Here is a 12,651-nt window from a genome sequence, read left to right as displayed (position 1 = left end):
TATTTCGTCACTAAGGCCTCTCAAAATTAAGTTTTCTCACATTCAAATACAACGAAGGATATACAACAATTGCCATGAGAAAAAATTCCCCTGGACCGGGAATCGTACCACGGACCTTTGGCTTTCCGGGCCACTGCGCAGACCACTACGCTATCCAGGGTTCTTAAATTCCCATGGCAATTATACCGTGGTTACATTCCCGGTCCAGGGGAATTTTTTCTCATGGCAATTATTGTATATTTCACCGCCGTTCACGCGGCAGGTTTAGAAATATTACTCACAACGAAGGATGTTTTGTTTTCAGTGACTACCTTAGTAGAAAGTCATCACTGCGGTTCGCCAACCGCGATTTCCGCTGGGGACAAGTTATCACGGTGGCTAGTCCCGGTATATTAGAATCTACATATAAACTACGCTCCGAGCTATCCATCACACATTGTTTACAGGTTTCATAACTTGTAATATCCGTATTGATACGGTGTCTCGTGGTATCAGCGTCTGTCTATGCTTCGGATAAAACCCAGCCGTTACGAGCGCTCTTATATACTGCGCGATAAAGATCACAAGCGCCGTAAAGGAATGTTCAATCGTATGAGAGGCCTATATGGCCTGCAGTTTTGGCTTATGGCCTCAAGAATGAGTGTAAATGGAAGCTATGCAGACGATGAGGGGTAGGAATAAAATACGTAGTCGGTGTAATGGATGGACACTTCGCGGTTTTTGATCTCTGTGACCCTTTCGCCACTTCCTCGAACATCAAGCCTTTGATAGCACGCCTTTGATGACTGACGTAATACTCGTCCGTCGTCTACACGTAATGCCAAAACATAACTGATATTGGGTTTATGAGACTGGTGCCGTAGCGTATACGAAGAGGCAGAAAAGCATTCACGTGCTAACGCGAATAAGTGGTTGGGGTCTAAAACGTAAAAGTGAACGATTCGTTTTTTTTTAAGGTTTCCTGTAGTAAAATATACAAAAGTAATGTTTCATGCTAGGAATTATGCACGTTGATCAGAGTCAATACTCGCATTGGACATTCGATCGCCACCCATAGAACTTCAGCCATTCAACTAAATTAGCTCTAAATTTAAATCTAACTCGGAACAACTTCAACTCCCTGTCATCCTAAAATTTGTAACCTTTCCCTTTTTCCAAATGTACACGTGATTAAAATATAATTCGTTGTCTCGAGCGTGACTTAATGGAATCAAATTAATATAATGAAATGTAAAAGACTTTTTAATTCCACAATAATTGACTATAAGTGGATTTACAAAGTTTTTTGCATTTCATCATTATGTGGTTACAATAGTTTCTCTAAGAACACATGAAGCATTGTTCAAGGCCCGTATTACTCCATACCATTCAACGAACACGCCTTTGAGGATCCCAACTTATTGGTAGGTTATTTAGTTGACCAGCGGTCCATCTGTGACTAGCTAAACTCCGTTTGAGAAATCTTAATTAAAGAGATGAATGCATTCATGCAAAGGAGGTAGCTACTAGAAAAGAAATACAAGCCATTTTCATGAAAAGAAAATAAAATTCCAACCGTCCTTTATCTGAACATGACAGCAAACAATGGTTTTACCGTCCTATAATTTCTATTAAAGTACAATCTACATCACAATGGAGACTTTTACGGCGTTACCTTACTATAGGAAAAATGTTGATTTAGTTCAAAAGCAAAATATCTGAAGAGATGAAAAAACAAGAGTCTGGTGTAATTCTTATCTGGAATATTGCGCGTTACGGTGCGGAAACATGGGCAATAAGTATTGAGACCGAGCATGTATTGCCTTTAAAAAGTGGGCGTGGAGGAGAATGGAGAGGGTGAAGTGGTCGAAGAAGAACTACGAAGTACCGGATATCTTGGGCGTGGAGAGGAAACATGTAGATGAGATACAGAGGAGACAGACTTTTAGGATGAAAGGAGGGGATGCCAAGATCCGAGTAAGATGGAAGAATGCTCGGTAAACGTAGGAGGGGAAGGAATAGAGTAGGATTTATAGATAAAAAGAAAGGGAGCAGGCTTTTATTGCGAATTCATGAGAGATGTCCAAGTTAGGAGGGGTGACCGGCCGGGGTGGGGGGCAGGATAACTTGCAAAATGTTCCGTGTAAACCTGCATTAACCGGTAGACTACATAAGTAAAAACTTCTATAGTATCTATGTATTACATTCTGACAAAAAATAATGCCTTGCTCGTTATACCTTAAAGAGCATGTTAAAAATGTAAATTAGGTGCTTCACCTTACTTCTTCATGAGTTATTCGCACATATAGGCAGCAATTAAAGTCAAATCACGTCAGTTATAACAAACTGTTGTACCAGTTGATTCAAAGAGCACAACAAGTATTAAACCACAGCAAGGATTAAAGTGATAAGGATTGAATAATTTGCGAGTTATAATTCTGATAGTCATAAGTATACTTTTTAACCACAATGTATTTCGTCCATGATGGTAAAAAAAATTGTGCTATCATTATCGATAAATATTTAATTTTGATCAACTTTCCTCCTTGAGGTCATTCAATGTCAGGTTTTTCACTTCACAATTGTTCCGCGCTTGAGTAGCACAATTTTATATAAAATTTTACATCAATATCTTTACATTTCACCGAATTCATATTGGTCAATTTAGATCTATCCCTATTATAGTTGGTAATATAATGCTAATAAGTTAGACACCACAATGCAAATTAATTAATTAAAATTAATTAATTTGCATTAATTAATTTTTTACCACAATGCAATCTTTTTCTGGACGGCTCTAACATTTCGACAACTTCAAGTAGTAGTCTATCCGTCTTTACTGTGATGAAAAAATTAGCTTAGTCATCTGACCCAACTCCTTCGTTAAAAAAGCAAAAATTCGCTTAAAAGAAGCATTTTTAAACATAAAATGTGACAACTTTGTACTTACCCAATAAACAATTGCTTAAATAACGTCTTAAATTCTTTCCAAATAAATTTCCTGTTTCTTGCGGAATTTTTTTTGTGCCAATGGATTTATCCTTGAATCTACTTGCCTCAATATTGGTTTTAAAAATGGGTTACAGCAAGTGATTCTTGTCGAAGGTGGCATGAAGGCCGAAGGAAGCGTGATCTTGAATTGAACTAGACAGTTGATTGATATGTCTGGCGCGATCATCATCTCACGAACAATAACTGAACCAATGTTTAGAGATCAGCTCAAAGAAATACTAGATAATGCGGCGCATTTCCTGTTTATCGTAGGTTCTTTGCAATGACCTGGCAACAAAAAAGTCAAATCTGCTAAAGCTAAATTTATATGCTACAGATCTCTGAATAAAAATATTAATACCATCATTCCGCGCAGACATTTTTGAGAGATTTCTAAAAACCTTATCTTATGAGTTTTTTTAACTTATCTTATGACGTCTTTTCGAAATTCTGATTCGTTTATTTCAGGACCATTAGACTTGAATTCCTCTTTATTGTGGATTATGCTTCAACAATGGGGAGCCTCAAAACTCGACAACAAGATTGACTCGACATCCACAATGCAAATATCTGATATTTACTTGAGAATTAAAGAATCACGAAAAATCACGTCCACCAAAAATATCTTCAATCATTGGAAACGAGTTAACAACCAGGGGCTATAATGAGCTGCATTATCCGCACAAAGAATAAAATCCACGATATAATTCATCATCATTAGTCAACAATCCTACGATTGGTTTGACGCAGCTCTCCATTCCTCTCTCCTATCCGCTAGCCTTTTCATAGCATTTCTTCTCTTTTACATCTTTTATAACCTGTCCTATGTAACTCATTCCGGGCCGTCCCTTGCACTTCTTCCCTTCCACCTGTCCTTTTACGATTGTTTTCGTGAGACCATCATGTCTCATAATGTGGCCAACTTAGCTGTCCTGTCTTCTGTCATAGGAAAATCCACTAGGATTGGTAGAATATTAATTGCGTTTCGCTTGGTTTCGCTGTTAGTTGGGCCCGCCCGCCTTTGTGACGGTGCGGGATTCCTCGTCCCTTCCCTTCCTTCCCTATCCCCTCCCCGGAGGTGTCGTCGGGCTCTCATCGCGGCGGCGCCTCCTTCCTTGCTCCTTCCCGTCCTTCCCCTTCTGGGTGCAGAGGAGAAAAGCTAGCGCTAACAGTCCCTGCCCCAGGAGTGTATCCCCGCGAGCCCGCCCTAGGGTTTCGTTTCCATCCATTGTCCTGTCTTCTACATGATAAAAATCACAAACTATGTGAATAAATATAGCTCGATTCGTACTATGAGCAATATTAGCACTATTTAACATCATTAATACGTGGCATGTTGATTAAATATGCAGTAAAACAGTTTCCATCCTGCACTAAGAGAGGACTACCTATAATTATACCAATTAAATACTAATTCAGAGTATTTTTAAAAGAGCTTTGAGACGATTTCGAGGACGCGATCACAGGAAATTTGCTAATAACTTATTTCGATAACCATCCCACGTATATTTTTTTCATCTTTCATGATCCTTTACCTTAAGCTCCTTCAATCCCGTGTAATAAAGTCCAAAGAAACTCGGAAAACAAGTTTTCGATGACAAAAATAGATTTTCATATCTAACTTTCGAGGATTGCGCTTGAAATAATTGGTTTAAAAGAATAAATAAGAGCGGGGAAAACGCATATATTTTGAAAATTTGTCGGGATGAATATCAGTTATAAATATGCCTTTAAATTTTCACTTTTTCACAAATGGTACACGCAGATAATTCAAAATGCTTCATTTTTACATGAACAAAAAGAAGGGGACAATATCAAACAGTTCACACGAGTCGCCTTTAAACGAAATTCTTTCTGTGAAATTTTATTTTTTTTTCAATCTTACCGTAACTTTGTTCGAGTGAATCCACATTGGAAATTATCCATCAGTGAATCAATGTATCCACACTGCGTCAGCTTAAAATTTTTATGCGACTTCATCTATCAACCAGCCTCTGAGCGCAATTAGCTGCAAATTGAGTGATATCAATACAATAAGGACTTAAAAACATCTGAGCACAACCACTTAAAAACTTTACGATAGTAGAGTTTAAAAATGGGCAGTTATATTTATAAAAATCCATTCTAAATTATTGCAGCAGTAAAACTTGGGATCACAATCAGTGTAAACTGTAAAGTACGGCGGTAAAAAAATCTTCATGGATGAGTTTACTGCGCTTGGCAGGATTATCAAAGTAGTGGAAATGAGTTTCAGAAGAAATATTCTCATTTGACCTAGCCAGTCGCAGTGTCCTCTTGATTCTCAGATCAATTGGCTATTAGAAAATGTAGTAAGCGCTCATAATGCGACGCCGTAACAAGCTCTTAATGATGCATAGGCCAATAAGCTCAAATATTCTGACCCACCCCCTCACGAATGAGTAGCCAAGTAACTCCTAGAGGAGAGCATGCGAGCGTTATTTGAAGAACCAAGAAAACACAGAATTGGCGAAGATGACGGAGGGTCAATACTCACGATGCCACGATGTACTGCTCTTCTAGCACTCTAAAATGCTGGTAAGCTAAGTAACAATCAAGTTGATATTTTTCTTCAAATGAGACTATTCATATTCACTTTCTAATGAATAATAATTATTCTTTAGAAAGTGAATCAATTATTCTAATTAATAATAACATATTCAATTATAATTTGAGCTTTCAATCCTGCCTGGGACAAAGATTTTGGTTTTAGCCTAAAACCACAGTATATCGAAATATTTGATTATAACAATACTCAATATTTCATTAAAAACAATAGTAGGTACACCAGTTCCAAGCCTATATCTATATCGTTACTCTTAATTCTTCCACTTCTATTGCTGATCATCATCTAAAGGCATGTAAGAAAGTGTTTTTGCAGTATCTACGTCAAAATTCGAGAATTACACTTGAAATAATTAAAGTTTAAAGCATAAATAAGAGCGGGGAAAACAGCAAATCTTTTGTAAATTCGTCTGAATGGATATCAGTTATAAATACGTCCACCATTACACTTGCTTGCCACCCAAATTTTATTGTATTTACCATTGTTATATACCACTGTAGACCATCATTTCCAATCACTGGGTCCGCAAGAGCCTCAGTACTGATCCACGGGGCAAAAAGCTGACATATTTGGGAAATTGAAGTCGAAGAAACAAACATGAGCCTTGGTCAATTCCTATTGTGGTAAAAACAGATCAAAAGTTTAATATATTTATGGACGAGGCGTGGAAGTATTACAACTATTTGGGAATTTAATAGGGGCGATGCGCACATAATTGAATTAGTAGTAGGGCCAATAATGATAACGCTGGGATAGAAGTGGGCACTGCCGAAACTGAAAATAATGCATTCATCACTCAGAATATGCTTGGTACTAGAATATATATTCAATATTGAATCTTTTTCCCATTCCGGTTCAATTTTTCATTATATATATTTTTTTTCCAAAATCATTTTTAGGAAAAAAGTTTCATGTTTGATTTTTGCCCTCTAAATGCTCTTATTTTATTGTTTAAAGTAAAAATCCAATGGTTTTAATATTATCCATGCTCTATCAAAAAGTTTTTCTTGGAAAATCTATGTGTGATATTTCTTGAAATAATGTATAATCCTTTAAGCCGTAGTATGATCGCAGTGCCTTGTGGTGTCGAGTTACCGTTGGACCTGATGCTAGCGCTGAACTAGCACTATAGTCAGTATACCGTAGGGTGGCGCGCTGGCCCGCCAGTTATCTGAGTCGGTCCGCGAGCGCCAGGGCGAGGAAAGGACCAACCATAAAAACTATGGGACCGACTCAGGTATCCGGCGAGCCCGTGCGCCACCCTGCGGTATACAGATTATAGGCCTGTCAAGTCAGCCTCGACGTTGGAACGCAAAGGGGTTAGCCAGAATCACACGATCATTCTTTCCATCCCTCCCGAGGGACACCTCCAGCGATCACTCCAATGATGGTGGAATAAATGATCGTTTCTCATTCCTTCCTTAACTATCCATTGACGTAACTAGGAATATGCTCCGGGGGGGATGAGATGGCCTGGTGTGGCGATCCACCTCCCAGGCGACGGGGGGTCCGGGAATATTTTTGTAAAATGACATGCCTGGAAATACATTTTGCTACATTTTGCCGCTAAAAATTTAACTTTAAGCAGATGCCGTTATTAAATGTCAAAACTAGGCAATAGTTTTAAATATTTTTTTATATTTCTCCGAGCCTTCGTAGGGGGGATCTACCCCCTCATCCCCCCATAGTTACGCCACTGTAACTATCCGTTTATCCCATTCATCCCATCAACATCTTCAATGGTCAACAATCCTAAGATTGGTTTGACGCAGCTCTCCATTCTCCTGTCAGCTAATCTTTTCACACCTACGTATTTCTTTTCTTTCACAGCCTTCTTTACCCTTTTCATCTATTTTGTTCGAGGTATTCTTTTTCCGTTCTTTTCATCTACTTATTCCTCGACGATTGTCTTCATCAAGCCAACGTTTCTCAAGACATGGCCTTTAAGGTTGTTCCGTCTTCTTATTAAGGTTTTCATGGGGCTTCTCTTCTCCCCTACTTTTCTTAGAACTTCCTCATTACCAATTACAGACCAATCCTCTACTTTGCTTGACAACATCATTTCTAACTTTGACCCTACATCTACTGTCTCAAAGGTTCTCAAGTGTGACCTGTCTGATCACTATCCTATTGTAGCTTCCTTTGCAATCACAACTGCAGCCCCCATCAAATTTCGTATGGGTCGCTCTTGGTCCCAATCCAATATAGAAACTTTCCTAAGCTTATTGGATAATGAGTCATGGGATGAGGTCAACTCCTCAGTTGATTTTAACACTAGTTTCAATTCATTTTACTATAAATATTTAGCCTTCTTTGAATTTTCATTTCCTGTGACCAAAATTAAGGCTAAACCTTCTCCTTGTAATCCTTGGATCACAGATGACATACGTCACCTTTCTCACATCCTGAAAGACCTTGCATATGCTTGTCACCAGGCTAATAATCCTGAACTTAAGTCTCGACACAAAGAGCTGAAAAAGAAATATAGAAAAATGATCTCTGAAGCTAAACATAACTATAATAACATTCAAATTGCATCTGCTGATAATAAGTCCAAGGCCATTTGGAAGATTATAAATAGTTCAAAACTGAATGTAAATCCTACTCACCTTCAGCTCAAGGATAGCTTTGGCAATTTCATCACTGATTCTCTTCAACTAGCATCTGCCTTCAATGATCACTTCTCTTGCCCCTCTGGCTTATCCCCCCCTCCTGATTTCCTCCCCCTCCAACCTCATCCCTCACCTACCTCCTTCTTCCTTCATCCTTGCTCTGAACGTGAATTGACCTCTATCATCTTCAAGTCTAGCCCTAAGTATTGTGCTGGTCCTGATGATGTCCCCCATTTTCTAATATGTTTATCATATGAATACATTAAATCTCCTCTTCTACTACTCATTAACAACTCTCTCCAGCTAGGAATTTTCCCAGATTCTCTAAAGAGTTCTAAAGTTATCCCACTTTACAAGAAAAAGGGTTCTGCTCATGATTTTAACTCCTTTAGACCAATTTCAATTATCAATCAGCTTGGCAAGGTTTTCGAGCAAATTTTCTACAACAGATTGACCTCTTACCTGGAATCAAATAACTATCTTTCTCCCCATCAATATGGTTTTCGAAAGAAAAGATCAACTTCCCAAGCTATTTCTCAGGCAGTCAATATAATTCTGAATGCTCTAGACAACAAAGCTGAAGTACTTGGCTTGTTCTATGACTTATCTAAGGCCTTTGATAGTGTCAACCATAAAATTCTTATGAATAAGATATCCTATTTTGGTATTAGAGGTATTCCATTTCTCTGGTTGGAATCATACCTCGCCAACAGATCACAGACTGTTGCTGTAGTGTCCAATGGTGTGAAATTTATTTCCCCACCAAAAGTTATTTCCCAAGGTGTCCCCCAAGGATCTGTTCTTGGCCCTATCTTGTTTTTAGTATATGTGAATGATCTCACTAACTTTGTCTCTCGATCCTCTGATATCACCCCAGTGTTATATGCTGATGATGCCAATTTTGTGGTTACTTCATCTCAAGTGAATAGCTTATGTATCTCTGCTAACTCTGTATCCCAGCAGTTGTATAAATGGTGTGTTAAAAATTGTTTGAAGCCTAATGTTTGTAAATCTCAACTTATCTACTTCACAAATATTGGAAAAAATAATAGGCAGATCACTGTGGACCTTAACGGTGCATGTATACCACAAGTTGAGAGTACAAAGTTTTTGGGTGTGACTATTGATTCTAATCTTTCCTGGGCAATGCATATCAGCGAATTGGCACGTAAGCTCAGTTCTGTGTGTTATCTAATCAGGTATATACGCTCCACTGTGTCACTAGATGTTCTGCTACTCTTGCATTATGGTGAATTCCACTCTCATGTTCTGTACAGCATTCTGCATTGGGGTTCATCTCCACATGCCGTTACCATATTCAAAATTCAAAAAAGAGTGGTACGCTTATTGTCCAACAAACCCTATCGGACACCCTGTCGGCCATTGTTTAAAGATCTACGAATATTACCTGTGCCCTGTCTTTATATATTCACCATACTTCTCAAAGTAAAGACTAACTTCCAAGACTTTGTCCCAAACGCCAGCATTCACACTCATTATACGAGGCAGCACAAAGATTTGCATGTCCCCTATGTACGGACTAAAAGTGCTGCCTGTGGTGAACAATTTATGAGTCTAATTTTGTACAATAAGCTCCCTATGGAGCTAAAAGATCCCATGAGTCAAGGGGTATTTAAAAACAAGCTGAAAGACTTTTTACTTTCAGGCTGCTTTTACTCTATATCAGAGTACCTGTCACAGTAATATTATATATGCTCACCTCACTTTGCTGTTTGTGCCTTATATCTTTTATTTGTACCCAACCTGTGTTTTTGACGTGCCTTATACAATTTATGTATTGCATATAATTGTCTTTCCGGCAAATAAAGATTATTATTATTATTATTATTACCAACACGGTAGATCCTGTTGATCCTCATCATTCTTTTGTAACACCACATTTCGAAGGCCCCCAACCTTGATTTCTCCGCGGCTGTCATTGCCCTTGCCTCACTTCCGTAGAGTAGCATACTTCAAATGTAAGCTCTGATAAATTGTTTCCTTTCTTCTATGGATAAATTTCCCGCTGTAAGTAAATCTTTCTTTTGATGGAATGCTTTCATCACCTGAGCTATTTCGGCTGATAATTTGTTCCTTGATTCTCCCATCTTTAGTTATCCTGCTTCCCAAATAATAGAATTCCACCACCTCTACCAGTTTTTGTTTCTGTATTATAATGTTATCCCTTGCTTCATCTCTTCTGCTGAGTATTAACATCTTTTTTTCTTATTTTCAGGTGATATCTTCCCATTATCCTACCCATATTAACCAGAATCTTTTTCAATTCACTCCCTACCGCGACGATATACCAATGAGTCTCAGACCAGGGTGCCATGACAGTTCTCTCCACCAAGTGAGAGATTTGTACCCCTAAAAATACTTCATAATGTCTGAATGTATTGCGGGAGCCTCTCGGTGGACTTCCTTTTATGGGAATTGAGCAGTGTAAACTCTTATAAACACTGGCGTCCATAATGTGTGGGACGCTTCCCATCCGATATTTAATACGTAGGATATGTACCTACCCTAGAGACTTTAATGAGGTAATTATGAATTAGCTTAAAATGGAGTAAAAAATGCTTTAACATCACAATAGAGTGGTTTCCTATTATTTTTTATTGCCTAAATCGAAAGATTATTACTCCTGGAGTACGAATTTCACACTTTTAGATGTTTAAAATACGATATCTATTTTTCGCGATTAAACGAAAAGTGAAAAATTTCAAGCGCGCGAAAACACGACGGCTAAGTAGGAATGATGGAAAAAAGTCCCTGTGACGTATTTCTGGTTCCCCCTGCCGCCTTGGGAGGTGACATTGGGGCGAGGATTGAGCGCTGATACGACGCAGGCTGCTAGCAGGTAACTGAGTACCCTGCTAGCTGGTAGCGCTTGGCTTAAATAAGGATTATTAATACCTTATCACACGAAGGAAATTTTCCGACCATAGGCAGTTTTAATAGGTGATTATTAAGAGATGCTTCCCTGAGCTTTGTGCCTCATGCATGCATTAGTAATCTCAGACGATATAAAACTCCTATCTACTCGTATAGAAACTATGTCCCTGTGACGTCACGTGGAGCGGAATCGCATTGGCGCCAATCTGGCCTTTTTCAAATGAGGTTTTCTGGGATATCTAAAACCAAATAATTTGTATATTATGAATACACTAATGGTAAGTGGGTAAGGAATCGCAATCATTGCATTTCGTTTTCTTGGATGAAGGAAACTACCCTATTAGCTTAATTTATATTTTTTTCTGAATGAGATCCCCCGGACCCTTCTACTACTGGGAGGTATTCTAAAGCCCCCATCCCAGACCTTCCGGAGGCTTGTTCCCCACCAAGTTTCACTGCAATCATCGCCAAATACGTACAAATAACGTCCAACACTCTCTTTGCGGCTCTCTGTGGCGCCGTCATCACACCTCGACATTGGTTGCGGCGGGGTAAGTCCTCGCCTGCCAAACTGGCTCGAACTCGCGGGTTCGAGTACCTCCTGAGTAAGTTACCCCTATCCAGGGAGTAGTTGTTTGTGTGAGTTAATTTGTTAACTTGTTCATAGCCATTATGTAAAAGGCCGTATAGTGCTGTTCTCGGTGGTATGGATAGTAAATAAATAGATATACTGGGCTTCTCTTCCCGCCGGAGACGTTTACACCTAATATTACCTTTTATAGATCTCAAGATTGCATGGAGCACTGAAGTTTTCGGAAGTTACCCAAAAAAAACGACGTTCAACGCCATAAATGAGAAACCTCAGCAATTACACGGTGGGGAGGTCCTAGAATTACAATTACGTATACCTTACCTCTCGTTAATGTCCTTGGTCCATCGGCACGTGGAATTGAGCCCAGTTGTCCTCTAATTGTACGATACCTGCTTCTGCGGGCCGTGCGAAGTCTCTTTCGTAAAAGAAAACAACGTGATTACCGATAGGCAGGGAAAAAACATCAACCTCATTACTCTTCGTGTTGTTATGACATCATACGAGGCTGATGCGCCCGAGATATGGCAATTTTGGCTTACCTCCATGCCATAAATGCAATTGAAAAAAATATATTTTTTAAATAGTTCCACTTATTAAAAGATGGAATGCTGTCCTTGAGCATCCTATGGTGAGCCCAATTGTCAGCAGTTGAGCGAGTATAAAATTAGCCAGAATGACCAATATTAATTCAAATCCTCTCGCTCCAACAAATTGATGGCCTCGTAAATCGATATACCCGTTTGAGAATAGCCAATGCCACGGTCTACGAGTCTCACTGGGGCGTTCCTTCCAACAGCCGCTCGTCTGAAAACACCAGTAACGATGTCACCCAAGTCAGAACTGTTTCATATTGACGACTCAGCCAGTATAAGCGCAGCAAACTCAGCAACAGATTTTGTTTTAGTAATTTTGTGATCACAACGTGAAATAAGCAAGTGACAATGAATCAACTAGAAACTTAGCTCATTAAGTAGTGCTAAATATTCACTCCAATCCCC

At 39.0% G+C, this 12,651-nt stretch overlaps 1 protein-coding gene across 1 annotated transcript in view; it reads left to right on the top strand.

The window, feature by feature from the left end:
- LOC124161083 (phospholipid-transporting ATPase IF-like) overlaps positions 1 to 12,651 on the top strand; it is a 143,726-nt gene that overhangs the window by 48,638 nt on the left and 82,437 nt on the right. The gene's annotated exons all lie outside the window — the stretch shown is intronic.

This window comes from Ischnura elegans, chromosome 6 (genome assembly GCF_921293095.1).
Source record: "Ischnura elegans chromosome 6, ioIscEleg1.1, whole genome shotgun sequence".
Classification (NCBI taxonomy): domain Eukaryota; kingdom Metazoa; phylum Arthropoda; class Insecta; order Odonata; family Coenagrionidae; genus Ischnura; species Ischnura elegans.
Note: the sequence above shows the minus strand (reverse complement) of the source record. Positions and strands in the feature narration are given on the sequence as shown.